This window comes from Ambystoma mexicanum, chromosome 13 (genome assembly GCF_040938575.1).
Source record: "Ambystoma mexicanum isolate Mex_15411 chromosome 13, UKY_AmexF1_1, whole genome shotgun sequence".
Lineage (NCBI taxonomy): Eukaryota > Metazoa > Chordata > Amphibia > Caudata > Ambystomatidae > Ambystoma > Ambystoma mexicanum.
Window position 1 is genome coordinate 744291629 of NC_090938.1, and position 18440 is coordinate 744310068.

The following is an 18440-nucleotide window of genomic DNA, read 5'->3' on the forward strand; positions in this document are numbered from 1 at the left end:
ACGCCATCATTCCTAGCAAGCGCATTGCTTTGCGTACCGTCACCTCTCGACCGGTTACATATTGAGGGATTTGAAACAGCATGTTTTGGACCCTCTCTTTGGAGGGGAAGACGAGGCCGTCCTTTGTTTGAATTAGAGCCCCTAGGAATTGTTTGATTTGACTGGGGTCTAAACTGGACTTCTTTTCGTTGATGGAGAAGCCCAACTGGAACAAAAGGTCTACTGTCTTTTGGGTATTGGAGAAGCATGTTTCGTAAGAATCCCCTGTTATGAGCCAGTCGTCGAGGTAAGGGTAAACTGGGATGGACAACCTGCGCAGGTGGGCCGCTGCCACTGCCAGCACCTTCGTGAATACCCTTGGTGCTGATGCTATGCCGAAGGGTAGCACTTTGAACTGGTAGTGTTTGCCCTCTATCATGAACCTGAGGTATTTTCTGTGCGCTGGCAACATTAAAATATGAAAGTATGCATCTTTCATGTCCAATGTTGTCATGTAATCTCCCTGAGAAAGCAGTGGGATTACTTCCTGTAAGGTTACCATACGAAACTTTTGGGGTTTGATAAAGTTGTTCGCTGGGCGCAGATCTAATACAGGGCGCATGGTTAGATCCTTTTTGGGTACAAGGAAGTACACTGAATAAATACCTTCCGTTACCTGAGATAGAGGCACGACCTCTATGGCTCCTTTTTCCAGTAGTTGTTGTACTTCTTGGAGAAGGATGGCAAGATGTTCCGGTGTCATGCGACGTCCCCTCGGGGGCTGTAGGATGGGGAACTGTTGAATTCGATACAGTATCCGTGGGCTACGGTGGACAGTACCCAACGGTCTGACGTTATCTCCTCCCATGCAGGAAGAAAGGATGTTATCCGGCCCCCGACCGGTGTTGCATGGGAGGGGACGCGAATCTTCGCGTCACTTGGAGTTGTTGGGGGCTTGGGAGCCTCTGGGGGTGGATCCCCGACCCCTCCCTTTGCCCCGGCGTTGGCCTCTTTGGCTGTACTGCCCACTATTGGTTTGGTAATTGGTGGCAGGGTATTGCTGATGTTGATTTTGTTGTTGGTGTTGGCGTTGGCCACGAAAAAAGCGTTTGTTGCCATAGCCGCGCCTGGTAGTGGGCTTAGAGATCTGGTCGAGAGTCTTGATAGTGTCGAACTCTTTTTTAGCCATCTCTAGGGCTTCATCTACCGTTTTTCCGAAGAGGTTAGCGTCCTCGACAGGTTTATTTATCAAAGACGCCTGTGTCTCTGGTTTAAAGCCTGAGTTGCGCAGCCATACATGGCGCTTTAGGAGTATTCCTTGTACCAAGGAACGTCCTGCTGTTTCTGCCGCGTCCAGAGAGTTTTTAACAATGCTCTGGTTCACTTGGGTTCCTTCGCCAATAGTTGACAGTAGGCGCGTACGTAAAGGCTCCGGTGCTTCCTCGGCGTCTTTTCGCAGTTTGGCCCACTGCGCGTCTGCGTAGCTTGCAAGCAAGGAATTGTTGTTGGCAATTCTTGCTGAGAAGGCAGCCGAGGAAGTAACTCTTTTTGCAAGGGCATATAGCCTCTTGCCCTCCTTGTCAGGGGGTGCCTCACTGGTGGAAAGTGGTACCCCTGCCCTCTTTCTAGTATTAGAAACCACTAGGGAATCAGGAATGGAATGTCCCCTAATGTAGAGGGGGTCTGAGGGTGAAGGAGTGAAAAGTTTTTCAATCCGTGGATTGACCCCTCTGATCATAGCGGGAGTGGACAGCGAAGGTATGATCCTTCTCTTTACTGAAGCGAGGAGTGGAATGGTCTGGCTGACCGGGGGTTTTTCCTTAATCACTCTTTCTACAAAGTCCAATTCTGGAGAGAGTTCCCCGGTGTCGAGTTCGAAATGCGCTGCTGCTCTGCGCAACAGTGCATTGAACGTCGGCTGATCGTCAATTGGAGACGTGTTCCTAACTGGAGAATTGTCCGGAGGAGTTAGGTTTAGGACATCAGTGTCGGAATACACTGATGGTGATTGCCAGGGGTGTGAAGGTCCCTCTTCTGGGTTAACCCCGAAGCCTTCTTCTATAATGTCTGTTCTGTCTTCCAGACATTCCTCCTGGTTCTGTTCTTCATTGTCCATGAAATCATCTTCTTCCTCGAAGTCTTGCTCCTCCGCAGTGAGGTCATATACATCTTGGAAGTCTGAGGCTGTGTCATGCTGGGGATCGACTAGCCTCGGATTTTTGGCCCTGGGGTCCTCCTGAGGCCCTTCTCTGGTCCTCTTGTGTGTTTGAGAGGCCTGGGTGCTCATGAACTTTTCCATCCTCTCCATACAGAGGTGGAGTCTTTCCATAGTTTCATGGGGTACCCCAGAGCGGTCTGGCGGGGGAAACATAGGGTTATCTAACTCGAAATGGCTCGACCTCTCCCAAAGCGTCGAGGAAAGTGTCCCGTCGCCCTCCGAAAAACCTTCTGGTGTGTCGGGAGACTCCCTGCCTGAAGGGGGTAGTCCCTGCTTCCCATCGGGCTTTTTCGGCGTATCCTTTAACTTATGCGTAACGCTCGACGAAATCTTCGGCGTACGCTTTTGGGCGTCGGCTACAGCGATCCTTGCTAAGCTATCGGCGACTCGCTTGTCGGCGACTCGTTTGTCGGCGGAAGCTTGAGTTTTCGACGCTATGGGTATCGAACGCTCTACGGCGGTCTGCGCTTTCTGTTGATGCGCACCGGCCGATGGTTTGGTGGCAGCGCCCTTGTTTGCAGAAAGCCCAGTCGCAGGTCGCGGCTGCGAGAGGGGCTTCGAACCCGAACGGTCCGAGGAGGCCGCCGGTGGAACCTGCGTCTCCTTGGGCGCCGAAGGTCTTTTCGACTTCGTCGAAGAAGAGCCGTGGGTTGTGTGTTTATGTGGATCTTTGTGTGCGTCTGTGTCGCCGGGGTGTTCATCCCCATAAGCAGGGCGTGAGCCGAGCCCGTCGGGGCCGGGGACAGACGACGAAGCGCGTAAGCGCTCCTTAGAGGGGGTTTCGACTTCCGTAGCGGAGGTCGTGTTATCGCGTTCCTCGTCACTGTCGGTGGTAGCAGCGGCGGGTGAACCTTCGGCCTTCGACATCGCGTAGGCCGCCCACCTTTTAACCCTTCGGTCTTTTAGAGTTTTAGGCTTAAGAAGCCGACAAGCCGCGCACCTTTCCTCCTTGTGATGGAGGGGCAAGCAGCGGTTACACCGTGAGTGCTTGTCCTTCCAAGTGAATTTGCCTTTACAAAGTGGGCAAAACCTAAACGGTGTCCTCTCCATAGCCGAGGCAATAAATCGCGATAAACAGCCAAAGGGAAAGGAAGGGGAAAGGGAAAGGCATTCTCAGAAAAGACCCAGAGATGTCCCACGACCCCACTCTCCCTACTGTATATGGCCTGCGAGGCCAGGCCACGTGTTCGGCAGCGCCGAAGGATTTCTTCCGCTCGACCCTCCGTCGAAGATTCTTTTCGGCGGAGAACAGCTTACAACTGCGTCGAGGGAGGGATTATTAATATTAGAGGAAAAACGACCAAAGGTCGAGGAGTTGCAATGTCTCTCGAGGAGCTCCGCGTGAAGGCGACCAGAAGCTGGGCGGAAAAAAACAATCTGAGGGACCTCGACGCGTGAGGGATTGTGGGTACAACGCACGTCACTATAGGGATAGTGTTTCAGACACGCCTTGTCGACGTCCCCTTTTCGACTACGAAAAACAAAATGCAATACTCCGCAGTGACCACTGGATGTCGGACCTATGCACAGCATGTGATTCTAAGCAGATTAACAAACATCAGAAACTGGATTACATCTTTGTTGCGAATTCCTGCTCATTGATACTTGACATGAGTGTGATCTTCAGATTGGAGAGCTAGCACTTTCCTCTTCTAGTGAGTTTGAACTGCCGCGAAGCAACTCAGACTACGTTAGCCGACGGGGAGCTTACAGTCAATGCCGCCTTGAATCGTGTCTCATGGAACACAAAATATTTCTTCGATACAGGCCCCTATGTGGTCGGCTCTGCTTGGATACATAGAGGATTGCGGGGTAACTTCCCTCAAACGCTCTAAAACCTGTGCCATTAATGCAGTTATGGATTTTGGTGTCCTGATCCAGTCGGTTATTACTAATTTCCTCATTGAAAGGAACTCTAAGGCTCGTGTGACTACTGCAGGGTCCCACAAACACTCATTTGATAAGCAAACCACCATGAGGAGAAGGGAACTCTGTTCTCCTTAGAGAACTAGCTCTTAAGGAGATGACTTCTATGGAACATGCCTCACAGGTCAATGGAACATGCCTCACAGGTCAAAGACGCCAAAAACTCTTACCGTAAATGGTTGAGGCGCTGTAGATATGAACTGGAATGCCTTCGCTGGCGTTCATTTGTGGATTGTGCTATATCTAATGACACTCGCCAGATTTGGAAGATCGTTGAGGGTGATTCCCACATGAAACGTGGTTTAGTCGTCGTTTCGGAAATAGCTTGGGTTGAATTCATTGGCAACACCTTGGGGCGAGTTGCCACAGTGTATATAGTTGGGAGTGGTGCGACGGTGGAAACCCTCACAAACTTATCCGAGAATAAGTGGACTTACTCCAAGGGTCCGGCTGATGTTCTTAGGCTTATCGGGAGAAGTAAAACCTCCAGAGCACCCGGTCTGGATGGTATTTGTAGTACCCTGATCAAAGCCGATGCTACCCATTGGGCTAATGCCCTTCACTGGTTATTTTGCTGGATCACAGAAATGCAATTAATTCCTGGCGGGACAGTACCATTGTGCCTATTTGGAAGAAGGACAATAGGACCGATCCAAGCAATTACTGGCTGTTGGCCATGCTAGACGCCTCATTAAAAATCTTCACTCGTCTCTTATTGGAGGAATTGTGGAATTGGCAGACAGCTTGAACCCAATACCTTTCAACCAAACTGGCTTTCAAAAGGGCCCGAGTACATCCACCAATTGCCTCGCGCTGTTAACGGTGATCCAACAAGCCTGGAGTATTCATAGGAGAACAGTGTATGTGGCGTTTATAGACTACAGCGCTGCCTTCGACTCTGTTTATAGGCATAGGCTTTGCAATAAGCTGGCGAGTTGGAATACTCCAGCAGGTCTCCACTCTATGATAGTCGCACTTCATGATGGGACTTGAGTCAGAGTACGCCTGGACAAAGCAGGTAGGACATTGCCATGGATTTCAACCTACCAGGGTTTAAAACAAGGATGCATACTAGCACCCCTGCTCTACAATCTCTACAAGGCCGCCATGGGATCAGCGCTGCATAACCCTAACTCTATGCCGCCTAAATTGGGGAATCGTTCACTGCAATGGATGGGTTATGCAGATTATATATTGTCCTGCTCAACCGTACTCCTGTAGGGCTGCAGGCTGCTTTGTCTAAACTTAAGTAATATTCTGACCTTAACTCCTTGTCTATTAATCCTAATAAATCTAAAATCATGATTTATTCACTGCAGCATGTGCTAAAGCCCACTGTTTTGAATGGTACCTTGAAGGAAAAAAACTAGAGATAGTCGACGAATATAAATATCTTGGAGTTGTGCTCGACAGGAAGTTACCCGGGGCATTCCATCTTGAGATACTTGAGGGGAAATGCGCCCAGGCCCTAGGGGGATTGTTCAAGATGGCCAGGGCTGGAGGTGGATATTCCCTCGGGATACTCACACAATTGTATGTGGCCAAGATCCTATCTATACTCCTGTATGGCTTGAGGTTTAGGCTTTTGGGAACATTGCGTCGCTAGCAGATTGGAGAGTAAGCTTTTATAGAAACCCTTTTGCCTTCCTGCGCGTGCTCCTGTAGAGCAGATTTACCTTGAACTCGAACTGGCCCCATGGGATGCGAGATTTCAGCTGTCTTGTGATAACATCCACTGGAAACTGACTGCAACTAGTGGCTCCCTAAACTGGTACATATCTGAGGCTGCCAGGACTAAGGTCCATTTTATGTCAAATAGTAATCTGGCGAATATCTTGGCTATGGTGGATCACTGGCCCCCCCTGACAATTGGTTCAGGTGAGAGTACCAGTTATGTACAACAAAAACTGCATATGAAAAACAGCATCTTCCAAAATGTTCACGAACAACTAAAAACTAAACTTTCTGGCAAAAGGTCTTGTGTTTCATTCCTTGGTTATGTCACACAACAAGCTCTATTCCCTAATTATAGTCACAATCCCTTCGTCTGGGACTATTTTAAGATTAAAGCGAATGTGGCCAATAACCAGTGCTTGGGCCCATATATTGCGGACACTCCGTTCTGCAGGCTTTCTGGGGAACTCAAAATTGAAACAGCGAAACATCTCCTAATGAACTGTAAAGCTGTAGGGCCCTTGAGGGCCGCCGCATGTACCGCTGCGGGAATATCTGAATGTGACAACGTATTGTGGATGTTGTTTTCAAATGGTAATAATGAAGCTTGCATTATCTATTTTTCTATTTTGTGGAGCAAAATAATGTTGATTTTGGACGGGTTGCTGAGTAGATAATGTAGGGTGGGGCTGAATGGGTTGGTGGAAGTAAATCGCTAATTACATTTCGTGCTGATGGTTAGGGAAAGTGGGCGGTTAATGTTTTTGTATTGTGTGCTGAATAAACTGTTGTTTGTATAGTTATGTAGCACGTTAATAAAAAGAAAAAAAAAGAAACAAAAGGCAGGCAGAGAGAAACACAGCACTAAAGAAAGAGGCAGGCCTGGAGAAACACAGCGATAATGAAAGACAGGCATGCATGGAGAAACGCAGCGATAATGAAAAACAGGCATGCACAGAGAAACACAGCGATAATGAAAGACAGGCATGGAGAAACACAGCAATAAAGAATGATTAGCAGGCAGAGAAACACAGCAAGAAAGAAAGACAGGCAGAGAGAAACAGCATGAAAGAGAGGCAGGCATGGAGAAACACAGCGATAATGATAGGCAGAGAGAAAAACAGCTATAATAAAAGTAAAAGACAGGCAGAGAGAAACACAGCAATAATTAAAGACAGGCAGAGAGAAACAAAGAAAGGGAGAGATGCAAAGAGGGAAACACACCAAGAAAGAAAGGGAGAACTGCAAAGAGGGAAACACACCAATACAGAAAGAGAGGCAGTGAGAAACACAGCAAGACAGAAAGACAGACACGGAGCAAACAGAGGAAATATAGCAAAAAATAAAGGTAGGCAAAGAGATACAGAACAAGCAAGAAAGATAGACAGAAATAAAGCAAGAAAGAAAGATAGACAAGCAGCGGGAAACACAGCAATGACCAAAGAAAGGAAGCGGGAAGAGGCACAGATGGCAAAAAAGAAAGGCAGAGAGAAAGAACAAGAAAGAAAGGTAGACAAAGAAATACAGCAAGAAAAGAGGGAAAAGCAGAGAGAAACAGAGCAAGAAAGAAAGACAGGCAGAGGGAAACACAGCAAGCAAGAAAAACAGGCAGACAGAAACACAGCAAAACGAAAGATAAGCAGGCAGAGAAAAAGATAGCATGAAATAAAGAGAGCAACAGGCAAGGAGGAGCTATAAAGACACGAATATTTATATCATAATTATAATAATAGGGTGAGAGAAAGACAAACACGGGCAGAGAGACAAGCATATTGAAATGTAAAGGGTTGAGACAGGAGGAGATAGAGAAAAAGAAAACATAGCAAGAGAGAAAAGCAGAGACAAAGGAGAGTGAGAGAAAACTGGGCAGGGACGAGAGAAAGACAAGCATAACGGGGAGAGAAACAGCAGGAGACAGAGTACAAAGCCACAGATAAGTAGGGGGAGTGAGAGGGAAATGTGAAGAGAAAGAGTGAGTGAAGAGAGACAGAAAGCAGCAGACAACAAAGAGAGAGATGAAGAAGCAGGCAGAGTGGAGAGAGAGGCAGATAGGAAAGAGAGATAGATGGGAGGCACATGAGCAAGAGGTAGAGAGGAGAGAGAGGCAGGTATGAGGGAGGTAGTAACAGGGGGACCAAGAGCAAAAGACAGGAGAGGAGAGATGGAGAGACAGAGGAGAGAGACAGGGAAGAGGCAGAGGAGAGACAGACACATGGAGAAAGAAGCAGACAGAATGGAAAGAGAGGCAGGTAGGATAAACAAAGTAATAGGAGGAACAAGAGGAAGAGGCACAGGGGAGATGGGGCGCAACAAGCAGCGATGAAAGACAGAGAAACACGTAGAGATGAGAGACAGAGACCGGGAGAAACAAGCAGAGATGAGAGACAGGGAGAAACAAGTAGTGATGAGAGACAGAGAGACCGGGAGAAACAAGCAGAGATGAGAGACCGGGAGAAACAAGCAGAGATGAGAGCCAGAGAGACCGGGAGAAACAAGCAGAGATGAGACAGGGAGAAACAAGTAGAGATGAGCGACAGAGACCGGGAGAAACAAGCAGAGATAAGAGACAGGGAGCAAAACGCATAGATGAGAGACAGAGAGACCGAGAGAAGCAAGTAGAGATGAGAGACCGGGAGAAACAAGCAGAGATGAGAGACCAGGAGAAACAAGCAGAGATGAGAGACAGGGAGAAACAAGTAGAGATGAGAGACTGGGAGAAGCAAGCAGAGATGAGACCGGGAGAAACAAGTAGAGATGAGAGCCAGAGAAACCGGGAGAAACAAGCAGAGATGAAAGACGGAGAAACCGGGAGAAACAAGCAGAGATGAGAGACAGGGAGAAACAAGCCGAGATGAAAGACATGGAGACCAGGAGAAACAAGCAGAGATGAGAGACAGAGAGACCGAGAGAAGCAAGTAGAGATGAGAGACCGGGAGAAACAAGCAGAGATGAGAGACCAGGAGAAACAAGCAGAGATGAGAGACAGGGAGAAACAAGTAGAGATGAGAGACTGGGAGAAGCAAGCAGAGATGAGACCGGGAGAAACAAGTAGAGATGAGAGCCAGAGAAACCGGGAGAAACAAGCAGAGATGAAAGACGGAGAAACAAGCAGAGATGAGAGACAGGGAGAAACAAGCCGAGATGAAAGACATGGAGACCAGGAGAAACAAGCAGAGATGAGAGACAGAGACCGGGAGAAACGAGCAGAGATGAGAGAAACAGAGACCGGCAGAAACAAGCAGAGATGAGAGACAGGGAGAAAGAAGTAGAGATGAGAGACAGAGACCTGGAAAAACAAGCAGAGATGAGAGACCGAGAGAAACAAGCAGAGATGAGAGACCGGGAGAAACAAGCAGAGATGAAAGAAAGAGACCGGGAAAACAAACAGAGATGAGAGACAGGGAGAAACAAGTAGAGATGAGAGACAGAGAAACACGCAAGGATTTGTAAAATTTGAAATATCCTTAATCTCAACTATGAAAAAAGTTAAACAGCCACAGAGGAAAGGCTCATGTCGTAACCTAGGAAAACGTACTCCAGGGGCACTAGCTCCGCTCTTTGCTCCCTACTTAGCCAATCTCACTCAGTACAAGTCTGCAGCTGATCTGTCAGCAGTATATAATAAAATGATGACTGAAGTTGTTGATAGTTTAGCCCCTCAAAAACTAAGACCAGAAAAGTCTATTCCTTCAAAATCTGGTATTCATCAGAAATACAAAATCTGAAAATTAAGAAACAAAAGACACTGTGCAAATGGCAGAAAACACGATCTGCTGTTGACAAATCTGACTATAGCCGTGCAGCAAAAGAGCACAAAGATGCTGTCTGCACCGCAAACAAATGCTCCTATGAGAATAGAATTAAGACTGCCGCGTCAGACAGAAGAGAACTTTTTAGGATTCTAAAAGAAGTGGAATACCCCTGTCCCATCAATGTTACAGTCGTGAAAAACTCAGACTGGTGTACCCAAATTGAAAAGACTATGGCTAGCAAGATCCTAATGATTAAAGAGGACATTGAAACCAAGCTTACTCAATTGAATCCATCATCTGTTTCTGCTCATGTTCACCACCAGTCACCCAAGACCAATCCTTTTACCTTTGTAGAAGTGTCTGAAGAGGAGGTCCTGGGTATATTAAAAAGGATAAAACCCACCAGTTGTAGAGGAGACATCTGTCCGGCTAAAATGGTGAAAGCTTGAGCCCAGTTGCTTGCCCCTCAGATCGCTAAATTTGTAAATGCATTATTTAAAGATATGTCAGTAACACGAGACGTCAAGCAAGCATGGATCACTCCTCTCTGGAAGAAGCCTACACTGGACCAATGTATAGCGGGCAATTATCGCCTGATTAGTAACTCTCCCTTCCTTTTGAAGGTACTGGACAAAATAGCACATGGGCAGATTCAGGCATTTCGGAGTGCACATGGCACTGAGTCCACCTTGTTGGACCTTAAATCTAACATTTTTCAGTTCTATGAAAATGGCAAGACATCTCTGCTGATGCTGCTCGATCCGACAGCCGCGTTTGACCTGGTAGATTCCATCTTAGCCAGCAGACTGCTAGAGCGGGCCTTTTCCTCCAAGGAAGCAGTCAACTGGGTGCTTTCATTTCTCTCAGACAGGACTGCTAAGGTTTTCCATGATAATGCTATGTCAGAGGAACTGGCCCTGGAATGCGGAGTGCCACAGGGCGCGTGCCTATCTCCCACTCTCTTCAATCTATTCATGCTCACACTTTTTGATCAACTTGAAAAAGATGGTCTCTGTTACGCTAACTATACTGATGGTACTCTGTGTCTCTTTCCACTTTCAGGTGATCACCTCACACTGAGATCATCAATGCAACGTACAACCAAATTCCCCTCTGGATGTTGCTTAATGGCCTAGTCCTGAATAACTCAAAAACAGAGATCATAATCTTGGGCACTGGCCCTAAGCTTCGCCATCTTGATCAAGCCTACTCTTCCTTCCAAATCGCAGACTGTCTTCTACCTACCCTTCAGAAAGTGAAAACCTTGGGTGTTACCATTAACCAAGAACTCTCAATGAGGGCATATATCAGCTGCCTGGTGTCAAACATGACGTAATACATCAAATTACTGGCACAAATCAGACCGTACGTGGATGTAACCAGCTGTGCCACTTTAGCCAGGGCTATCATCGGGAGCGCCTTGACTAGTGTGCCAGTACCTTACTGGGCGTTGGTAAAGGGGAGCCAAACAGTCTGCAAGTTGTTCAGAACAACGCAATGAGGGTTGTAGTAAGTCTGCAAGAAACGGATCATGTGTCACCAGACAGGAGAGCGTTACACTGGCTTCTTATAGCAAAGAGAGTCATGTTTTGCACGCTTAGCATCCCACCCTCCTGCCTGTATAGCAAGAGTCCGTCCTACCTGGCAGCCCAGTTTAAATGGCTTCCGGACAGATGTAGCCTCAGATCAAAGAACTCTGGGCTACTCCTTATACCCAAGGCAAAACTGACACAGGTGACAAACAGATGTTCTCCATTCTCGTCCCGCCCCTATGGAACACCCTTCCGCTCACCTCGTGGCTATGTTCTAGCTTACCAAGTTTCAAACGAAACCTAAAAACATTTTTTTTTGAATGAAGATTGAACCTTTGCCTTGCTTACCCCCCTCTGGCTTTACTTGACTCCCTGCTTTTTATGTTTTGTGTTGTATGTTAGTTTTAGCGCTCCTATGCCTCAGGGCTCTTGTTCCAGCGCTCTAGAAATAAAATAAATAAATAAAGATGAGAGACAGGGAGAAACAAGCAGCAATGAGGGACAGAGAGACCGGGAGAAACAAGCAGAGATGAGAGACAGGGAGATCCGGAGAAACAGGCAGAGATGAGAGACAGAGAGACTGGGAGAAACAAGCAGAGATGAGAGACAGGGAGATCCGGAGAAACAAGCAGAGATGAGAGACAGAGAGACCGGGAGAAACAAGCAGAGATGAGAGACAGGGAGATCCGGAGAAACAAGCAGAGATGAGAGACAGGGAGATCCAGAGAAACAAGCAGAGATGAGAGACAGGGAGCTCCAGAGAAACAAGCAGAGATGAGAGACAGGGAGATCCAGAGAAACAAGCAGAGATGAGAGACAGAGAGACTGGGAAAAGCAAACAGTGATGAGAGACAGGGAGAAACAAGTAGAGATGAGAGACAGAGAGAAACAAGTAGAGATGAGAGACAGAGAGAAACACGCACAGATGAGGGACAGATAAATGAGAGCTAGTGATGGGAGAATATGGACATCAAGAAAAAGCAGCAAACAGTGATGAGAGACAGGGAGATCCGGAGAAACAAGCAGAGATGAGAGACAGGGAGTTCCGGAGAAACAAGCAGAGATGAGAGACAGAGAGACTGGGAGAAGCAAACAGTGATGAGAGACAGAGAGAAACAAGTAGAGATGAGAGGCAGAGACCATGAGAAACAAGCAGAGATGAGAGACAGGGAGATCCGGAGAAACAAGCAGAGATGAGAGACAGGGCGATCCAGAGAAACAAGCAGAGATGAGAGACAGAGAGAATGGGAGAAGCAAACAGTGACGAGAGACAGGGAGAAACAAGTAGAGATGAGAGACAGAGAGAAACACGCACAGATGAGGGACAGCTAAATGAGAGCGAGTGATGGGAGAATATGGACATCAAGAAAAAGCAGCAAGGAGAGAAAGAGAGAGAGAGATGTGTGGGATTTTATTTTTGTTTTCAGGTGACTGGGGCACTGAAAATACACTGTCCATCATATATCCTTGCTCCACCCCAAAAAAGCACATGGTTTAACACCAGCAGCACACAATTCCATGCTGGCATTTAACCAATGGATAAAACAGAGAAGAGAGTGGGCACCACTTGATTAGGAGTCTTTTCCAATCTTATAATCAGTGTGGAAGTAGAAGTATGCAAATTGTAGTTCAGAAGGAGCTGGCTGTGACAAGTCGGGAGACACCCTGACTTAAAAATAAAACCAAAAGCTAGAGACCGAGTAAAAATACCAGGTCACACAGCCGCTCTCAATGGGGCCCAGACACGGGCTGGTATTCTTTCAAAGTTCAAAAATGTAATTCTTTTTCAAGTATCAAAAGTACAAAAATAAAAAATAAAGAGGAAGTCTGTATAGTGATATAAAAATAACAATTGGACCTGCTGATAAAGGTGGTGCCTTTGTGATTCTCAACACTGTGGACTATGATTCAGAATGTCGAAGACAACTTCAAGATGATACCACATATGCCATATTAGACCATGATCCAACCATCTCCATCAAAAACAACTTGGTTATCTTGCTTGATAAGGCGTTAGAACTCGAATGGATAAATGAACAAACACGCAAGTTTCTGCTAAATGATCACCCAAGAATTCCAAATTTCTATACACTCCCTAAGATCCACAAGGATTCCACAAATCCCCCTGGCAGACCCATAGTCGCAGGGATGGACAATATCAACCAGCCATTGGGCGTTTACATTGACTTTTTTCTTCAACCACTTTTACAGAACACTCCAACCTACACCAGAGACACAACTCATTTTCTTCAGAAACTTAACTCTACCACCCCTCAACACAACCAACTGATGTTTACCATAGATGTCAAGAGTCTATACACTTCGATACCGCACGATGTCCGAATTGAAGCTGTAGAATGGCTGTTACTCCAATCACCAGATGTGCGTGCCCAAAAAGAATTCATTTTGACACTGTTGCAGTTTATTTCTGAAAATTCTTATTTCCAATATTGCAACCAGTTTTTCTTACAAACCTCAGGTACCTCTATGGGTGCCACCATGGCACCTACATATGCCAATTGTTTTATGTTCAAATTCGAGATGGATCATATATTGACCAAACAAGAATGGAAGAAAGACATCCACATGTGGACTCGATACATAGACGATATTTTTGGTGTTTGGACAGGCACAGAGCAACGATTTGATGATTTTTTCGAGTATATCAACAGCATTGACCCACGAGTGCAGTTTACCAGAGAGTCATCACCTGACAAGATTACTTTTCTCGATGTACAAATAGGAATGGAAGACAATAGTTACAGTACCACCCTGTTCCGGAAACCTACTGACCGCAACAACCTGTTGCACCGCCTGAGCTTCCATCAACCGAGTTTACTCAGGAATCTTCCATTTAGCCAACTTCTACGAGTCAAGAGGATCGTTAGTGATCCTGAAGACTAGATTGCACAACAGCTTGTAATGAAAGAAAAAATCCTTCAACGAGGCTACCACCAAGAAGTATTGGACTCGGCAGTTCAAAGAGTGAACAGCCTAGATCAGGATACTTTACTATCCATGTCAAAGAAACCAGTCAGAGAGTTGAAATCTCCTGTGCACATGTCGAAATTCTCCATCCAAAGCAACAAAATCAAGAAGACAATCAGAAAACATTGGAGTATTTTCAAAAATGACACGAGAGTACAAGATCTGTTCAACGAACCACCTGCGTTTGCTTTCCAGAGAAGTAAGAACCTCAGGGATGAACTAGTACAGACGAGATTACCCTCCAAAAAATTGACCACACACCGTACTGGCACATTCCTCTGCTTACACTGCATCAATTGCAACTCTGTAGTAAAGGGGAATGTTATTTTCCACCCACGAACAGGCAAGAAGATTTTTATTAAGACATTTGGCACCTGTGACAGCACCAACATCATTTGTGGTATTAAATGCCCCTGTGGAAAATATTATGTGGGCCAATCCACCAGAGCTGCCAAGATACGGTGGAATGAACATCGGTCCTGCATCCGGAATTCCAACCCGAACTCAGCCGTGGCCCGTCATTGGGCCTCAAATAACCACAACCTTTCACAGATTAAGTTTCTGGTGTTGGAGGTCTTAACTAGAAATAACCCTCACGAAGATCTAGGCTTGCGCCTAAACCGAAGGGAAACATTTTGGATCGATAAACTCTGTAGTCTGGTCCCAAATGGTTTGAATGAAGAGATTAATTACCACTGTTATATATGAATCTGGTTTGAAACATCATGACATCTGTATTCATCCCATTGACATGTAGATGCACTTCAAGCGTGAAGTTTGTTGTTGACTCTGTTCTGTTTCCATGTTAATTGACCAACATGTTTTCCATATCTTGTAACATCTTGGATCCTGTGTTACCTCAATAACAACCTCAATGCAAGTCCCGGACCCTAGTCTGGGACCCAAGGTGCCGCCTGTAATGGGCGACACCGCCCACAATGAGGTTGTGTCGTACTTTCAACCATTGCTGATTTTATGTGATTCCATGCACTACCTTCCTTTCTGATGCGAATTAATGTACCAGCTAAAGTTTAAGTATCCCTCAATAGGAGTGCCACAAACGAGCCTCAGGTTAATTTACGTGTTTTTATTCACTTATTGTTTGTTGTCTTTTATGTAACTTGATATGCCAAGTTGTTTCTTTCTGTTCACAACGAACCCCATTGTGGTCCCTTTAACACACGAGTATTTTTTCTATTTCCATGTATTATCTTCAGTGATTTCCTTAATTTTGGGCTAGATACATTTCTCACACAGAACATTATACTGGTATGCCCGTAAATTATATACTTCTCTTAACTGTGCAGGCCTACACCTGCCTTACACTCTGCTACGTGACCGTCGGCCGCCCAATGGCGCGTGTCGGTCACGTGCAGTATAAATTAGCCGTAGCCCTGGCAACCGCCTAACACGGCATTCTGAGATTCAGCCCGACAACTGCACGCAGGAGCTTTCTCCCGCTCCGTGTGCTCAGAGGTATGAGACACGATTGCAATATTTGCAAACCACCGTTTGAAATCCCGGTTTGTTACGCTGTCTCACTCACACTGAACCTTTCCCTTCATTAGATTCCATTTGTAAACACGATTGTGTTTAACAATATAGCCGCTGCAACCACGGCTCATCGTTGCGACCCATGCTGCTGTTGACATTGACAACGAATGTTCTCATCTATGCAACGCTATTAAGGTAACCACAGTTTCTTACACATCTGTCTGTTTTTGTTATCTACCATATAAATAACTTATTATTTCTATCTATTTTTTCTCGTTTAATCCTTCTGGAAACTCTACTGACGGGTATGTTGACATCGCTATTATTTTCACAAATATATGTAATTGTTATGTTGACATTGGTGCATTATGTTGTTTATGTGCAATTGACTAGACTTGCCCTGAAGAAGGAATTATTTCCGAAATGCATTGGCTTTAGTCTGTATTACATATGAGTTGCAGCAACTGCGCCCTCACTAAGAAGATATTAGTGACAGCTTTGTTTTTTCTTCGGATAAATTACTATTTGAAAACCAACAGACTTCCTCTTTATTTTTCTGAAAAAGAATTACATTTTTGAACTTTGAAAGAATACCAGCCCGTGTCTGGGCCCCATTGAGAGCGGCTGTGTGACCTGGTATTTTTACTCGGTCTCTAGCTTTTATTAAACCAATGGATTCCTGTGGACTCCGCCTGCTATTTACACCTGGTAAATGCTGGTGGATTCCACAGGAGCTCATTGTCAAGGACTCCTGCAATCGTTTAATGTGGGAGGTGACTACACTCGGTCCTTAAGCTTGGATAACTGTGTGATCATCGGCAACAATGAGTCAAAGGAGGGCTCAATCACTAATGAACCTGCTAACAAATAAATAAAAAAATGGTAAAAAGAGCAAAAAGAAGGCGCACAAGAAAAAGGCTCATACCAAATAGGCTGATTTTAGCAGCAATCCAGCCTGAGCAACAAGCCTGGCTTGATTAATTCCAGCTCCAGAGTTACTACCCTTGTGATCAATGATAAGGGCTCATATGACACTCTACCATTAGAAGGAAATAAGACCAAAGTCTCTGCTTAACATCGTACTAAAAAACAATCGAAAGGCTTCCAGCTGCAGAGTCTAATACTCTTTCTACTAGAGGTGCCTCCAGAAATAAAGACAACATCGGCAGGAACTCCTGTTCATCCTAAAAGCACTGGTTCATTTATACAGACTACAGAAACTATTAAGTGCCAAACATTACCAGAAGATTCCCACATTCTGGAAGTTTTGGGAAACACTTTTCAAGAGGACAATCATGGGATAACATCTAACGCCATTGCTTCAGACACGCAAAGTGGTGTCGCTAAATCAGTAAACGGGAAGCAGGGCCTCTACCAACCTTATTCCAATTCGGATGCGGACTGCTTGCCCCTCAATGTAAAGAGCCATTTTTATGTTAGGACTATTATCCAAATCGAAAAACCATCTTCCATTTAGTCCACAACATCATTCCTCTGCGATCTCTACAAACAGAGGATATCGTGATTGTTGACCTCCTAGAAGACTCGTACTATGCTAGCGCGATAGTTCATTTTCACAATCCCTCTGTACTAGATTTTGTCACGTCACATGATGCTAATTTCGGAAAATTAAGTTATGATTGTTCTATTGTTAAAGCTCCATCTAGAAAGTTTGGGCTGAATCTAGATAGGGGGGTACTGAAATCTAGTAGACCTGTTCCTTTGCTTTCAACTAGACCCCTCAACATTCAAACTATGGGAGTCAACCTTAATCAATCAAAACTATCTCCCAGCTCACAAGGCAAGGCTATTACTGTCACCATTGATGCTCTTGGGTTAAGACATGTGGGTGTTTACTCTCCCTTGGAAGAGAAAGAGGGTCGGCTGCTGCCAGCTGATAGTGGTTACCTTCAATTTTACAACCACAAAGTCCACGAAGATCCTAGCTGCACTTTTACCATTTTGTCCTGGAACACCCAAGGCTTCTCCCACTTCACTGAACCGGATGGTTTATTAGAGAACATCCCCAATTTCTGTGTAGTGGCATTACAGGAAACCTGGCTCCAGGATAACGTGGAAATTGGCAGCTGCCATTCCATTCAATCTATGGCCACAAGGGGATTCAGGGGCAACCAAAAGGAGCATTGATCATTAGTGTTGATAATTCTTACCAAATCACCAAGATCAGCACTTCAGGCGACTAAGTGCTTGCTGCTATTATTAATTGGGCCCCGAAGTGTGGTTTACAACTTCTCTATTAATCATCAACATTTATGATTTACTACAGAGGCTTTATCATGCTAGACGGTCTTTGCCCAGGCGTTTCGCAGGAGTAATATACCAGAGTGACTGACAACAGTGCATCCACTATCGAGTAGGTCTTTGTAAACATCAACATGTACCCAAATATGAAGGTCTTAACAAGAACAGAAAGAAAGTGACCACTTTCCCCTCCTCTCCTATATAAATGACACTGAGACGGTCCATGTTAGTGACCCTATCAGCAACATAACTATAAACCAAGGGTCAGTTGGAATTCAGGTAATATCGATAAGGCTGTTTGCTTGATCACTGATCTCGAATTAGATTCACAAGACACTTGCAGTGCAGAGGCCTTAAACAACCGCAGCATCACTTCCCTGCCAGTTGCATTGCAGACGTGGGCCTGATTCAGAGGTGCATGTTAAAATGGAAAAGTGCAGTGTCTCAGTTGAATGACACATGTTTCCAGGAAGAAATGGATTCTGATGTAATCCGAGAGTGGCAGCAATATATCAAGTCTGCCACTCCTGCAAAGCCGTGATTTACAGCATAGCCTTGCCAACCACCTCACATGTAAGGGGCTGGCAAGGACTGATTTCTGAAGTTTAGAGCACA

The 18440-nt window shown here is 45.6% G+C and overlaps 1 protein-coding gene across 1 annotated transcript in view; it reads right to left on the bottom strand.

The window, feature by feature from the left end:
- LOC138521883 (E3 ubiquitin-protein ligase TRIM39-like) overlaps window positions 1–18440 on the bottom strand; it is a 134899-nt gene that overhangs the window by 42937 nt on the left and 73522 nt on the right. The gene's annotated exons all lie outside the window — the stretch shown is intronic.